This window comes from Eptatretus burgeri, chromosome 6 (genome assembly GCF_056783735.1).
Source record: "Eptatretus burgeri isolate ZD-2024b chromosome 6, Ebu_testis_v1, whole genome shotgun sequence".
Taxonomy (NCBI): domain Eukaryota; kingdom Metazoa; phylum Chordata; class Myxini; order Myxiniformes; family Myxinidae; genus Eptatretus; species Eptatretus burgeri.
This window is the reverse complement of record NC_140966.1, coordinates 21,506,819-21,521,818: the sequence shown is the minus strand read 5'-3', so window position 1 is coordinate 21,521,818 and position 15,000 is coordinate 21,506,819. Positions and strand designations below refer to the sequence as shown.

Sequence of the window (15,000 nt, the reverse complement as noted above, 5' to 3'; positions counted from 1 at the left end):
CTTTTATGATAATCACTGAACCATTCTTTCTTTGGGGTTTCTTTCTCACATGCAAAAGGAAGGTCTTTATGCTTATTATGAAGAACACTCGGGTACCTCAAATCAACTTCAAAATAATAACCTTCTTCTTCGTCATTCAATTCCTCTTGAGAAGAAATAACAATATTCATCAAAGCCTTTTCATAATCCTTTTCTTCCACCCACTCTAATTTACCATAAGGTAGAGATTGAGACATTGCCCATCCATACAAATTATTAGCATCAAAATACATCAAATAATTACTATCTTTTTCACTATCATAATTTGGAAGATATTTATTATTTGCTTTAGCATATCTTTTTGAACATACTTGTGATATTCCACCTCTCTTGGACTTCTCAATCATCAAAAGCATATCCACATCACTGATTAAATCTATATCTTGTTTTGTCATTTTCAACATTGCACTCCAAGCTAAACCAGGAGCTGTGAAATAGTGGGCAGGGTCTAATCCATAACAATTTTTATTATGACAGAGTGTTCTAAAAGCCTCAAACACATCAGCTAACAATAAAACATCTGTTTTTAGATATAAATCGTGATATTCTCCAAGGTTCTTTATCTTAAATAATTTCCATATTTCTTGTGCGTGTTTATATTCCTTATCACTTATCTCTTCTTCATAAAGGTTATTATAGAAACTTTCTTTTGATGGAAGTTGTGTTTCTTTAAATCTCATAAATGAATCCATATAATCATAAGGATAAATTCCCTTACTTGTAAGAATTTTCTCTTTACTTTGAATTTCATTCCTTGTTTGAATTTCCTCTCTCGTAAGAATTCCTTCTTTAATCAGAATTTCATCTTTAATCAGAATTTCCTCTTTAGTTAGAATTTCATTCATTGTTCGAATTTTCTTTATGATTAGAATTTCATCTTCAGTTAGAATTTCTTCATTAATTACAGTTTCCTCTTTACTTTGAATTCTCTCTTTAATCTGAATTTCCTCTTTAGTGAGAATTTCCTCTTTTGGAAAGAATGAATTAAGATTTGGAAAAGAGTCCGTGGAGCTTAGATTTGATGCGAGGTAGGCTAGTGGTGTTCCCATAAACTTGTAAGAATCTAGAAACCTAATACGAGTTAAAGGTTTTGTGAATATCATTTTTGAAAATGAAATATACTTTTGACTTGTGTTTGTTATGGCAGAAATATTCCCTGGTGTTTTTGAAAGTTCATTTATAAATAGATGTGTATCATAGTTGGCGCTGTTGTGAAGAAAGACTGGAATAAAAGAAGGTAATTTATAATTAAGATTACAACAGGAATGAGCGGGACCTCTATATTTACCAGTAAGATGACAATGGTCTCTAACTTTAGACTCCTTAATTTCCCCCTCACAAATATGACAGATATTGTTCATTCTAAATTCTAATTTTTCTTCTTTGGTTAATTTCATCGGTTCATTTGTTTCTTTCATTAATTTAGTGAGTCTTATACAATCCTTTTCTAATCGTTTTACAAACTCTTGTGAAGCATTTTTTCCACGATAATGTTCAAGTTTGTTATACTTTTCTCCAACAGATGATTTGATATAATAACAGAAACCACAAGGAATATGTTTTTGATATTTATTTGTATATGGTTCTTTTGGATTAGGAGAAGCAGTATTTATCTTTTTAAGGATACACTCAAAATCAGCGTATATCACAAATGGGTGCATGATAGATTTATTATAATCTTCAAAAGAAATCTTTTCACCAGGTTTAGGCATTGTAATTACAGCTGATTTATGATTACTACAATATTTTGAATGTTGTTCTAATCGTTCTTTTGTATGAAATGAATTAAGACATCGCTTACAAGGATATATTTTGTTTGCTGTTCTGAATACCTGAGAAGAGATTAATCTTGATAAATTATTGATGTATGTGTAATGTGAATTCTTTCCAACACTAAAATATAAAAGATCAATGTGTGTTTCTTCATTTTTATAGTTGTTTGAAATTTTTAATATTTGAACTTTGTTTGTATCCGTTAATCCATATACATTAATAGAAAGATTATTCTTTTTCTCAAATTTAGGAATATCTGTTAGTGGCATTGGGAATTTAAAATCTTTAATGTCCAAGGTATTCTCATATTTCATATATTGTTTTACTCTTTCTGAATTACATTTTGGTGGATGTAAGTGAGCAAGAACAGACCAGAGAAAACATTCATTATCATTGTTCTTAATATTAACAACTGCCTTCTTTAGTTTTATTTCTTTTGGTAATTCAATATAAGAAGAAGCTTTAAGAGGGTTTGATTTTAGAATGTGTATATCTAAAAAGATGATTTTTTTAATATTGAATCCACTTCCTACCACTGTATTATCAACATCCTCCTCTTGTCTTGATAGTTCTTCATAAACCCCACTATTCAAAAAATCTTGAAATGATGTTATAAAATGAAGATCTGTTCTCATATAAGGAGTTTGTTCTTCATCTTGTCTTTTCATATTCATTTTCACTCCCATATAAAACTTTAAAGTTTTCATTTCTTTTAATGTCTTTTTAATAAAATTTTCAACATCAGGTTTCACTATTTCAATTGATTCAGCTATTGATGATGGACCGGGTTCTCCAAATTGAAAAATCCTTATTTTTATATGCCCTTTAAATGCCCCATCAGTGTTTTCAATATAATAGTCTCCCTTTACTTTAAACTCATTTTTCTTGTGTTTTTGTGATTGAAGATGTTTATTATAACTACTCTTCAAAACATCCTTTGAACAGATATCACAATGTTTTCTTTCCAACTCAAGAGGAGATATTTTATGAAACAGATTAAATGTGTGTTTGTTGGTTCGGAGGTGTTTTCTATAATGTTTATATTCGTGATTACAAACATCGCAGTACGTTGTATTCACCATATTTATAGAATAAAACTTTGCTTAAACTAAAATTTTCTTGATGAAAATTTCGTTTGTTTTACAGGTGAATCTGTGCTTAAAACCATTTTATCCTCCAACTTTTTCACTTAATAAATACAATGTTTCAAGACACAAAAGACAAGTTTCAATCAATCTCTTCATCTGTTAAAGATACTGAGAAATATGTCAAGGATGTAAAATTGAACAAAGATAAATATAACAACTATTGGATAAAAACTATTATGGTAAATAATATGAGTTCTTCAATTTCCTTCAGTGGAAGGGCTTTTAGTATACCTGGTAGAACATCAATTAAAGTATCTCTAACAAAAGTTTCTCCTCTCCTTCTAGTAATATATTCAAAACTAGAAAAAGCAATGAAACAAGAAAAAGTATCAAAGAACAAAAACCTTATGGATGAAGCTTTAGAAAGAAAAGATAAGACCATCTGTAATATGCAAGGAGAAATTTGTATTTTTTTTCAACAACCCTAAAGATGTAAATCCTGATGAAATAAAGGATGTTAATATATCAGGTGAAATGACATTTCGTTCAATAGTAGTTAACGATAATTTTAAAATTACCTTTAATATAAAAAATGTTGTCGTTGAATCTGATAATGAAAAAAAGTATATCGATATCGATGGTAATATACAACTGAAAGTATAGATGAATTTCAGTTTAAGTAAAGTTTTACTTTATAAATATGCTAGACTTTCCTGATTCTCCATATGACAAATTTGAGAATTGTCCTGCGTGTGAAAGACGGGGATTAAACACAGAGTCAAAAGCCTATAAACAATGTATATTCTGTGATTATCTTCTAATTAATGATAATAAAAAATATAAAAAGGAAAATAATTCTTTTAGATTTACACCAAAAATGAATTACTTTACAAGATTGATTAGAGAAATGAATGTAAAGTATGAGGATGATAACACACCTTTCCTTACAAGGGAAGAAACTGAACGTATAAGAGAAATGTTCAAAGGATTGTTGTTGTATATTATTCATGGATGTAATTTTCAGGGAAATATCAACACAAGATATTGTATAAATAAAATAATGGATTATCTTGAAATTAAACCTGAACTTAGGATAAAATATAGAGTTTCTAAAAAAGCCAATAATAAATTAAATAACCTGTTTTTCAAATATATAAATGAATGATTTTTTACCTATTTGGGAAAATAAGATAAAATTTAACAACCATAAAAATCTCCCAAATTCATTAAGATGTCTCATAGTTGGTTCAAGTGGATGTGGAAAAACCTGCTTACTTTTAAAAATGCTCCTCACTCCCAACTTTTTAGATTATGACAATTTAATAATTTTCACAAAGTCGAGTTTTCAACCAGAGTATCAACTACTCTCACAAGGTTTTAATGCTGGTCTTCAAAAGAAGATATAATCGGTTTATTTAAACGTCAAAAAAACCTAAATGATTATAACATTGAAGATATAATTCAACTATTTTGTGATACACAGAGATGTAAAAAGAAATCAAATCCTATAACTTGTATTCTTAGTGATAATACGGATGATATACCGTCTCCCCAAGATTTGGATAAATCATAAAAGAACCTCGTTATCTTTGATGATTGTGTTAATGAGAGAAACCAAACGGTAATGGACAGCTACTACACAAGAGGGAGACATTCTTCTTGTAATTGTATTTATCTTAGTCAATCGTACTTTCAACTTCCTCGTCGTTCCATCAGAAACAATGCTAATACTTTTATTTTATTCAAGTTAAATTCAATAGATATCAATAATTTTTGGAGAGATAATTGTTCTACATTATGTAGTAAAAAGAAATTTGAGGATTATATGAAGCACACGACTGAAAAATATAAATATATTGTTGTGAAACAAGATGAGATATTAAGGGATATATTTTTTGTTTTATAAACAATTACATATATAAATGACAACTATTATTATAAATCTTGTGGGTAAATCTGCTTCTGGAAAAAACTTTCATAAATCAAGGTTCTTGTGTAGTACAAATGAGAATATTGTAAATTTACTTAAAAAACACCCCGTGATACGCATTGTATCAACAACAACTAGAGCAATAAGACCTGGAGAAGTAAAAGGTGAAGATTATCACTATATTTCAGTGGAGGAACATATGCGATTGAGGAATGAAGGTCAAATGTTTGAGGAGGTTTCTCTTGGTACAACAAAATATTCACATTGTAAGAGTGAGTTAAGGAAACTAAAATCTGGTGGTGTTGGGATATTAGAAACTAATCCAGAAGGAACGAGACAAATTATTAAACATCTGAGTGGAGTGAAGATTTTATCATTCGGTTTTGATGTTGATGAAGAAACTCAACGCAAACGTATGAAAAGCAGAGATGCAAGTATTAGTGAAGAAGAAATTACAACTCGCATTAATGTTAATAAAGAATTTGATGAAATATTTAAAGAAAAGGATTTATTTGAACACATCTACTTGAATGATGAAGAAAAAGAAAATTTCCCTGTTGATCTTTACAATTCATTAAATGATATTTTACAATAAATAAATGGATGTAAAAGAAAGAGCAAGAAGATTTAAGGAACATCAAGAGTTGGTTTCAAAAGTTGTAAAACAACAGGAAGACATAAAGAAGAAACGCAGACAGAAACTAACGGGCGAAGAAGCATTTGAAAGAAAACAAGAGAAATTTTTTAAACCACTTTTAAAAACTTCCCAAGAAAAAATGAAAGATGTTTCCACAGTTCCCACAGTAGAATATACTCCCAGAAAGCTCCAAATGTTGAAAGATTTCAGTCAAATGACGGAGGAAGAATTAGAGCATATTGGAGAATTAGAACATGATGAAGGTTTATTTCAACAACTGGAAGAGATTAATCAACCCCTGATTATATTGTGAATGCTGTTCAAAACAATGAATATTCAGCGGATTCAAAAACCAAAGCAGGACTCATTCCAACAGAACAACCAGCAATATTTCATCTTGTTCAAGAAAAGGTATTGATATTTAATGATGAATTAAGGTTCTTAAGTTCTGCTCAACCCCCTGTTAAACTAACTCCGAGATTAATGTTTCTTCTCACAAAAGATGGAAGACAAGGTTCAACTGTGAAGGATGAATCAAAGTATATTGATAAACCATTGGATATGGAAAATAATGATGATAGAGTATATATTGATTTGCTGGACACTCTAAATTATAAGGTTATTCTTTCTGGTAAAAGTAGGAAGAATGAGAAGGAGAAACACATTATTCAGGCTTTAAGTATCCTTGGTTCAGGTGTTAGTTTTCTTCCAAATGACCCATCGCAATTAGTTAATAGACTGTTATTGTTGTTAGGCAGTCAGAAGGCTGGAAATAACAATTGTTTTAATGAAGCATCAGCCATTTTAGACCAGTTGATGAACATGAAAATAATTAATAAATATCAATATAAAGACATTTTATCTCATATTAAATAAGATGAGAAGCACAATCCTTAGTTTCAATTTCACAACAAGCGACCACACATCTTCATTCCCATACCCACTACAACTTGACACAACAAAAAAATATGAGGCATGTTTATTGTGCATGGAAACTTATAATACCTTATTTAATATAACTGATAAAAATGACAAGTTTAGTTATAAGCCGGGAAGTGGATACAAATGGATAACAGTCTGAGCCGGAGCATATGAGATTTCTCAAATATCTTCCGAAATTGCTCGTCTTATGAAAGAACAGGGTGATGAACCAAAAAATATTGTTATAAACATTCAAAAACATACTTCAAAATCAACGATTAAAGTTAAAAATAACTACAAGGTTGATTTCACAATTGATAATTCATTTAGAGAGTTATTGGGTTTCTCCTCAAAAAAGATTGAAACTAATGGGACGTTTTACAGTGATAATGTCATTCAAATATCCTCAGGAATAAATTCGGTGTTAATTCACTGTGATTTGATTGATGGTGCTTATAATGATGGAAAAAAACAAATACAATATTTTCATTCAGTGCATACTCAACCCCAATTGGTTATAAATTTAATATGGAACCTAAAAATTTGGTTTATCTACCTGTGTCAGGAAAAACCATACACAGAGTAAATTTTAGGATAACCGACCAAGATAATCGTGTGATTTCTTTTAATGGAGAAGTTATATCCATCAGAATTCACCTACGTGAAGTTTTCCAATAAATAAATACGATGGTTATTGTGAGGAAACACGAGTTGGGAAAATATAAAATAATTACAGGGGATGGGATGTTCCTTTCCCCATACTACAAGGGTGAAGGTATGTATCTTGGTAGAGGATACTATAAACCTAAGAGACAAAGGGGTGTTGGACATCAATTTAGAGGAGATGGGATAATTGATACTCTCATGGGTATTGGTTCAACTATTCTTAAACATAAAGATCTAATTGGTTCAACTGCTTCTGCTGTGGGAAATGTAGCAGGTGCTGTAAAGAGTATAAAAGATGCTCAGAAGGAATCTCATAAATTACAAGCAATAAAAAGAAATTAAGAAAGGCAAAACTCAGTTGTCCCCCAAGAACGACAGAAAATAATTCAAATACTTGGATCAGGGTTTCAAAAGTTTTAACATCTTTTTTCCTAAATAAATACAAGTATGGAAGCAATTGATAGTATCTATGATTTGGATGATACTATTATTATCTCAAACTCCACTAAAAAAGAAGATTACTTCAAGGTAAATGCAATAACTGGAACAGACTGGAATACGAATGGTACAAAAAGTTTTGAAATAAATAATCAACAAACCTATTTGAATCTCTCCGAAAGTTTCTTGTTGTGTAAATTTAAATTCACTAAAGCTGGGAATAACACAAACGCTACACTTGTAAATGATTTCTTCTGGAAAATGTTTGATAGTGTGCGTTTGTATATTGGAACACAAGAAGTTGAAGCGGTTGATTATGTCTCTGCTGTATCTGAAATGATAAAATTTACACTCTATACATTCAGTGATAGAATGGGAAAGGGGTCTGTCGAAGGTTTTATTCCTGATATGTCAACGGGAACAAACACAGACCCTGGATATATTCAAAGGAAAGGAGCGTATAATGATGATACAAAAGCAGAAAATAGTTTTACTGTGGCGGTTCCTCTTAAAGGTATATTTGGATTTTGTGATCATGATAAAGTTCTGTATGGTCTTAAAATTAGATTTCAACTACAAAGGAATGATAATGAAAATAGATTGCTTTTTGGTGTTGGTAATGCTTTTGGTGATCAGAATAAATTTGTAATTGAGGAGATGAGTTGGTATATCAGTGAATATACTCCTAATCTTAAAACAGAAGAGATGTTGAATCGAAGACTTAACTCAAAGAAACCACTCAGTGTATCATACCTCAAAAGAAGATGTCAACACGTTAAACTCAATCAAACTACTTACACGTGGAATTTGGGTGTTCTGGAAGGAAAGCCACGATATCTGTGGATCATTTTTAAAAAGCCAGATGGTGATACTGCGACTGATAAGAATAATGCATTGAGTGATAATGCTAAGGTGAAACAACTTCGCGTTTCTCTAGATGGAACATTTTATCCACGAGATAGATTGGAAATTAATTGGGAAAAAAATGATTTTGCTGAAGCATACAAGTCTTACCAAAAGGTGTGTGAAAGTAATGGAAATAAAGAACCTATTTTGGATATGACAGCATTTAAAAGTTTGTATACAATCTATGCGTTTGACCTGAGCGCGCAAAAGGAAACTATAAAGTCTAATCGAGTGGATACTTCCCTATACATTGAAAGAGGAGAGAGTGAAGAAGTTGATACATATTGTTTGCTTTTGGAAGAAACAGAATTGCAGATTAATACAGATAATGGTGTGATGATTAGTCTCACATAATTTTTGTTAAATAAATGAGTGGCAAAGTACCAACTGGGGTATATGTTAATCAAATCAATCTTCATAAACTATCATCTTGTGTTCAAAATCAAAAGCCTTGTACGATTAACGTTAATACAATTCAGAGAAAAGGAGCAGTAAGAATTGATGTTTTGCTCACAAGAGAACAGGTTAAAATCTTGAATGACACTGGCTCACTTAAAATTAAAATGACAAAACCAATGTTGAAAAAATATTCAATAAGAGAGACGAGTGGAGGATTTCTCCCATTTCTAATTCCTTTATTTGCTGGTTTAAGTGCGGTTGGAGCATTGACGGGTGGTATTTCAACAGCGGTGAAAACTGCCAACGAAAGGAAGGCTCAACTCCAGGCTCAAAAGAATTGGAAAGACATAACAAAGAGTTGGAGAAACAAATTAGTGGAAGTGGCGTAATTGTAGATTTTGCTGAAAAACTTGAAGGTCTGCCTGATAAAGCGAGATTGTTAGTTGGAGATATGCTTTCTTCTATTGCACAAGCAGGTGTAAAATTAACGAAAAGAGGTAATGGATTATATCTTTCTAATAAATAAATGAGCATTGATGAGTGGTTGAAAGAATTTGGAAAGAATACAACATCAAATTTACAACTTGCCAAATATTGTAAGAAATTAAAAATTCAAAATGTGGTTATTTGTATGAGAGATGAATTAACAAATGTGCCGAAACATACAAAGAATATTATTATGAACTTAGAAGATAATAATGGGAACGGTTCTCATTGGGTTTGTATTTTTAATAATCAAGACAAATATTATTTTGATAGTTTTGGTCTTCCACCACCTGTTGAAGTCATAAAATTCTTACAGAATGGTGTTTATCAAACATTTCAAGTCCAAGAATTAAATTCCAAGTGTTGTGGTCAATTATGTCTATATGTGTTATTTCAACTCAACAAAAATAAAAAATTTTATGATATTATTTTTAATCTAATATAAATGACTTATGTTGGTAAAGATGGTTCTATCTTTGGTGTATCTCAAGAACTGGATATTGATTTATCAAATTATTATACAAAGGCACAGGCTGAACGACATAAATATAATATAAACAAAAATATTAACATGAAAAATGCTTATAAATTAAAAAATTATCCAAGCCCAACTGACGCGAATGACTTGGTGAGATTAAGCGATTTATCACAATATATATACTTGAATAAAACGGCTGTGTATTCCAAAGATACAGAAGTGTTGATATTATCTCCAGGTCATACAGAATTCACAGTTCGAATTAAAATAAATTTTTATAAAGAAGGGCGTATCGTTTGTATGAGAATAGAACAATGGGGGTATGATATGAATGATTTAGGGTATAATTGGTCATTTAAAATTAACCTCGAAGACCTGGAACAATTAAATCAGTCTCGTAAGGAAGAATATTATCCACTTGGTATCGAGAATGAGTTTTGTGGGTCCACGATTAGTAAACAACAAATAAAAGAATTTAATAAGGGTAAATATAATAATGGTTTTGCCCTTGTTTATCTCATGAAAACAGAAAAAACAGGATTATATATAATAAGTAAGGAAATACAAAATGATTTAACTATGGGAAGATGGGGAGGTGTTTCGTGCCATAATATTATTCTAACATATATTTCTAATACATAAATGACAGCAAGAAGGCTTCAAGAAAATTATCATTTCTGTGTCCAAGCATACCTTCAAGAAAAGGGTATTCGGTATTTTAATAAATATGTTCTACAACATAAGAATGAGGTATTTTCAATAAAAGATTGGCATTATGCTGATGTTGATAAACCGACAACTTTAGATTTAATTAGAATGTTAAATAATGAAAAAATTATAAAGTTAAGAAAAGGTAAGGCTCTTTTAGAAATTCAAAAGAAATTTTATTGGTTTCCTGTTGTAAAAAAATTATTTTCGATGCAGGAATAACAAGAAATCCTGATGAATATATGTATAATATTCTATGGGGTGTAAACGATTCAAGGATAGTAAGGGATGAGGAAGGAGTTGAAGAAGAGAGGGAAGAGGAGGAAAAGGAGAATGAGGAGAGGGAGAAGAAAGAGAAGGAGGAAAAGGAGAAGAAAGAGAAGGAGGAAAAAGATAAGAGAGAGAAGGAGGAGAGGGAGAAGAAAGAGAAGGAGGAAAAAGAGAAGAGAGAGAGGGAGGAGAGGGAGGAAAGAAGCGAGACAAAATAAATATCAAAATATGGAAACCAGTGAGATTCAAAAAGATTGGCGGTATTACAGAAAATAACTCAACCCACCGAGGAGGAAAACAAAGAATTGACAAGTCTATTTGCAATATTTTCTTCAAGACTATTGACATCGTCAAGCTATTCATTTTAATTCAAGTTTTTCTTAAATAAATGGAGGAGAGAGTGAAGGCATTTCTTAGGATTCTTTATGTTTTAAAAATTAAGATTCAAATGTGCATGTTGGAAACTAAAAAGGTTTTTGCACTCTGCAGGACTTTTTCACATAAATAAATGAGTTATTGTCTCAAATGTAAAAAGAAAACTAATACTAAAAATATTTCATATATTAAAAGTAAAAATAACAGGGTTATCCAAAAAGGTATATGTTCGGTGTGTGGTTCAAAAAAAATCAATTTATCTCCAAACACAAACTCGGAGGAGATATACAAAAGTTTTTATCAGGAAGTAAATTTACAACTACTGGAATACCAGGGAATTACATCTTCCAGGGTATTCTTTCTGTGGTCCAGGCACAAACTTGGATAAAAGATTAGATGAGGCAGACAATCCTAAATCCTGGAGTAAACCAATCAATAGAGTTGATGAAGTGTGCATGAGACACGATATTGATTATGGGAATACCACAACGTTGGAAGAAAAGCATGAAGCCGATAGAGAAATGTTGTATAATTTGTCTCTGATACAAAATCCAACCTTGAGAGAAAAAGTTGATAGGTTCATCGTGAAGAAGATGATTAGTGCTAAATTGAAACTTGGACTTGGAAATTCAAAAAACTCATAGGCTCTAATGATGCCATTAAGACTGAAGAGCAATTAGCTGATGAATTACATAAACCAATATTCACAAAGTTTCAGAGAAGGAAAGTTTATTCCAAGGAAGTTGATTATATCTGGTCTGCTGATTTGATTGAACTCAATAATGATAAGGGGTACAAGTATGCTTTAACCGTTATTGATTTGAGGAGTAGATATGCGTGGGTTGTCCCTTTAAAAAACAAAACAGGTAATACTCTTATGTTAGCTTTTCAACAGATATTTAATAAAAGTAAGAGAAAACCTAAAAAATTGTGGACTGATGAGGGTAGAGAGTTTTATAACAAGACATTTATGAATTTTCTAAAAAATAACAGTATTACATTATACAGTACCTTTAATGAAGGGAAGGCAGTTGTTGTTGAACGTTTTAATCGTACCTTAAAAGAGAGACTATATAAAAAATTCACACAACTCGGTTCACAACAATGGTTATCTTTTATTCAGGATATTGTGGATAAGTATAATGACACGATTCACACGTCAACGAATATGAAGCCATCAGAAACATTTACAAAATTAAAATATGAAAAAGAGATTAATGTCAGAAAACCTAAGTTCAAAGTTGGTGATATCGTAAGAATATATAGGTGGAAATCTCATTTTGAAAAGGGTTTTACTGAACGATGGACGAAAGAACTTTTTAAAATTGTTGATGTAATAGATACAGTTCCTTGGACTTATAAAATATATGATTTGGAAGGGGAAGAGATTTTAGGTTCATTTTATTCACAGGAATTACAAAAGACAAAGATAAATTGAAATTTTTTGACTCCGCCCCTTTTTGACTCCACCCACACAAGCCCCACCCACACAAACCCCGCCCACACAAGCCCCACACAAACCCACCACACACAAACCCCACACAAGCTCCAATAAATTGAAATTTTTTGACTCCGCCCCTTTTTGACTCCACCCACACAAGCCCCACCCACATAAACCCCTCCTACACAAACCCCACACAAGCTCCACACAAGCTCCACACAAGCTCCACACAAGCTCCACACAAGCTCCACACACACACAAGCTCCACCCATATTCACATAATTAGTGATTAGTTAATTAGTTCCCCCACACACAACATGTTTATTTAATTAAAAAATTATCCACCCATCCACACAAGCTCCACTCATCCACCCATCCACCCATCTCTCCACCCATCCATTGATCCACACAAACCTCATCCACATTCGCCCCTGCCCACATAAACCCTGCCCACATCAACCCCTCCCACATAAGTCCTGTCTACACAAGCTCCACACAAAAACTCCACACACATAAACCCTGTCCACATAAACCCCTCCCACACAAGCTCCACCCACATAAACCCCGCACACACATCCCGACCACACCAGACCCACCGTAACCCCCCCCACATAAGCCCCACCCACATAAACCCCTCCCACACAAGCCCCACCCACATAAACCCCGCCCACACACACCCCGACCACACAAGCCCCACCGAAGCCCCACCCACATAAACCCCTCCCACACAAGCCCCACCCACACAAGCCCCACCCACACCCCGCCCACACAAGCCCCACCGAAGCCCCGCCCACACAAGCCCCTCCCACACAAGCCCCACCCCCTCATCCCCCTGTGCGCCCCCACCTTTGACCCACCACCTCCCTCATCCCACCCCCACCCTTCCCCACACACACACATGGGGAGGGAGGGATGGGATGAGGGGGTGATGGGTCATTGGGGCGCACCTACCCTCCCTTCATGTTTTGATCCTCTTCTTGTAATTCAGAATCAAGTAATTGTATACAAAACAAATATAATTTATTAATATTGAAAATATTAAATATTCATTTGCGAGAATGTATAATCTTTCCCAGCAATCTTCTCCAGATGTCTTGTGATTTCGAAACTCAGACACCATATTCTGTTTTGAAACAAAAAGTGGATAATAATTACATGGTAATATGAGTAAGCCTCGTTGACCACTGAATTAACACACCAGGAGGCCGACTCAGCCTGTCATCCTTTCAAGGTCAATAAAATTAATTCCAGTGTACTGACAAAACCGCGTTCAAACTAATAATGCAACCAACATTAGACGACATTCTAAAGAGAGAGTGATATTAATAATAATTCAGAAATATTTACCTCCAGAAAATCATGTGTTGTACAAGATTGCTTCAACAGCTGATGTTGTGCGATAGTGCTGAAAAAAAAAAAAAAAATAAGTCAAGGGTATAGATGAAGAGACAGACAGACAGGGAAAGCAACACACACACACACACACACACACACACACACACGCACACACGCACACACGCACACACGCACACACGCACACACGCACACACGCACACACACACACACACACACACACACACACACACACACACACACACGCACACACACACACGCGCACACACGCACACACGCACACACGCACACACGCACGCACACACACACACACACACACACACACAGACACACATAGACACACGTGTCTCACCATTGGTTTAATTCATTCGAGATCAGAGACCAGTCATTATAAATCATTGATCTCTTCAATAAGAGCAGAGAGAGGTAGGTAGGAAGACAGACAGAGAGAGACACACACACACACACACACACACACACACACGTGTCTCACCATTGGTTTAATTCCTTCGAGATGATAGGACGTGATAAGACTTCGTGCCACTCATTGAAAATGTCTTTCAATTCTCTTCTAAAATCATTGATCTCTTCAATAAGAGTATTAATTTCATGAACCACGTCGTGATACGTAAACTCAATTTCTTCCAATGCCCTGTCAGGGAAAAAAAAAAATATATATATATATATATATCAGAATTATCATGATTTAATTAATAATCATTTGCTTCATCGTTCAAAGAGAAAACCAAACAAACTTACCAACTCTGTAGTAAGCTTTTGCCTTCATCGGAAGAGAGATCATCCATGTCTCAGTTGTAAAAATGAAAATCCTGTCTGGCAGAAACTTTGTCTGGTGAATCACTTATAAGGCTACAATGAGGAAATTCCCTAAACATTGGGTGCGGCCACAGGAAATGACAGCTTGGAAAATAACTAGGCGGTTGTATGAATCATTTACAAAACATACTTAAAATGGTTTTGATTCAAATGTTTTCAGTTCGTGTTCTGAGATAAAATATAAACACGAGACCTTGTCTCACAGAATAGTTCCTATTTTTTCACAGCATGACTGTCTAAAACCACACAGCACGA

At 33.2% G+C, this 15,000-nt stretch overlaps 1 protein-coding gene and 1 long non-coding RNA gene across 5 annotated transcripts in view; one reads left to right on the top strand and one right to left on the bottom strand.

Annotated features, from left to right (window-relative positions):
* The window catches only part of AMBRA1 (autophagy and beclin 1 regulator 1), a 249,360-nt gene that overhangs the window by 95,702 nt on the left and 138,658 nt on the right, over positions 1 to 15,000 (top strand). The gene's annotated exons all lie outside the window — the stretch shown is intronic.
* Positions 13,514 to 15,000, bottom strand: part of LOC147024387 (uncharacterized) — a 1,933-nt gene continuing 446 nt past the window's right edge. Inside the window, exons 1-4 of the long non-coding RNA XR_015058998.1 lie at positions 14,668 to 15,000; positions 14,402 to 14,560; positions 13,903 to 13,960; positions 13,514 to 13,678 (exon numbers count right to left, since the gene is read on the bottom strand). The exon at positions 14,668 to 15,000 is cut by the window's right edge and continues 446 nt beyond it. This is a non-coding gene — a long non-coding RNA (uncharacterized LOC147024387). The remainder of the gene's footprint in view (positions 13,679 to 13,902; positions 13,961 to 14,401; positions 14,561 to 14,667) is intronic.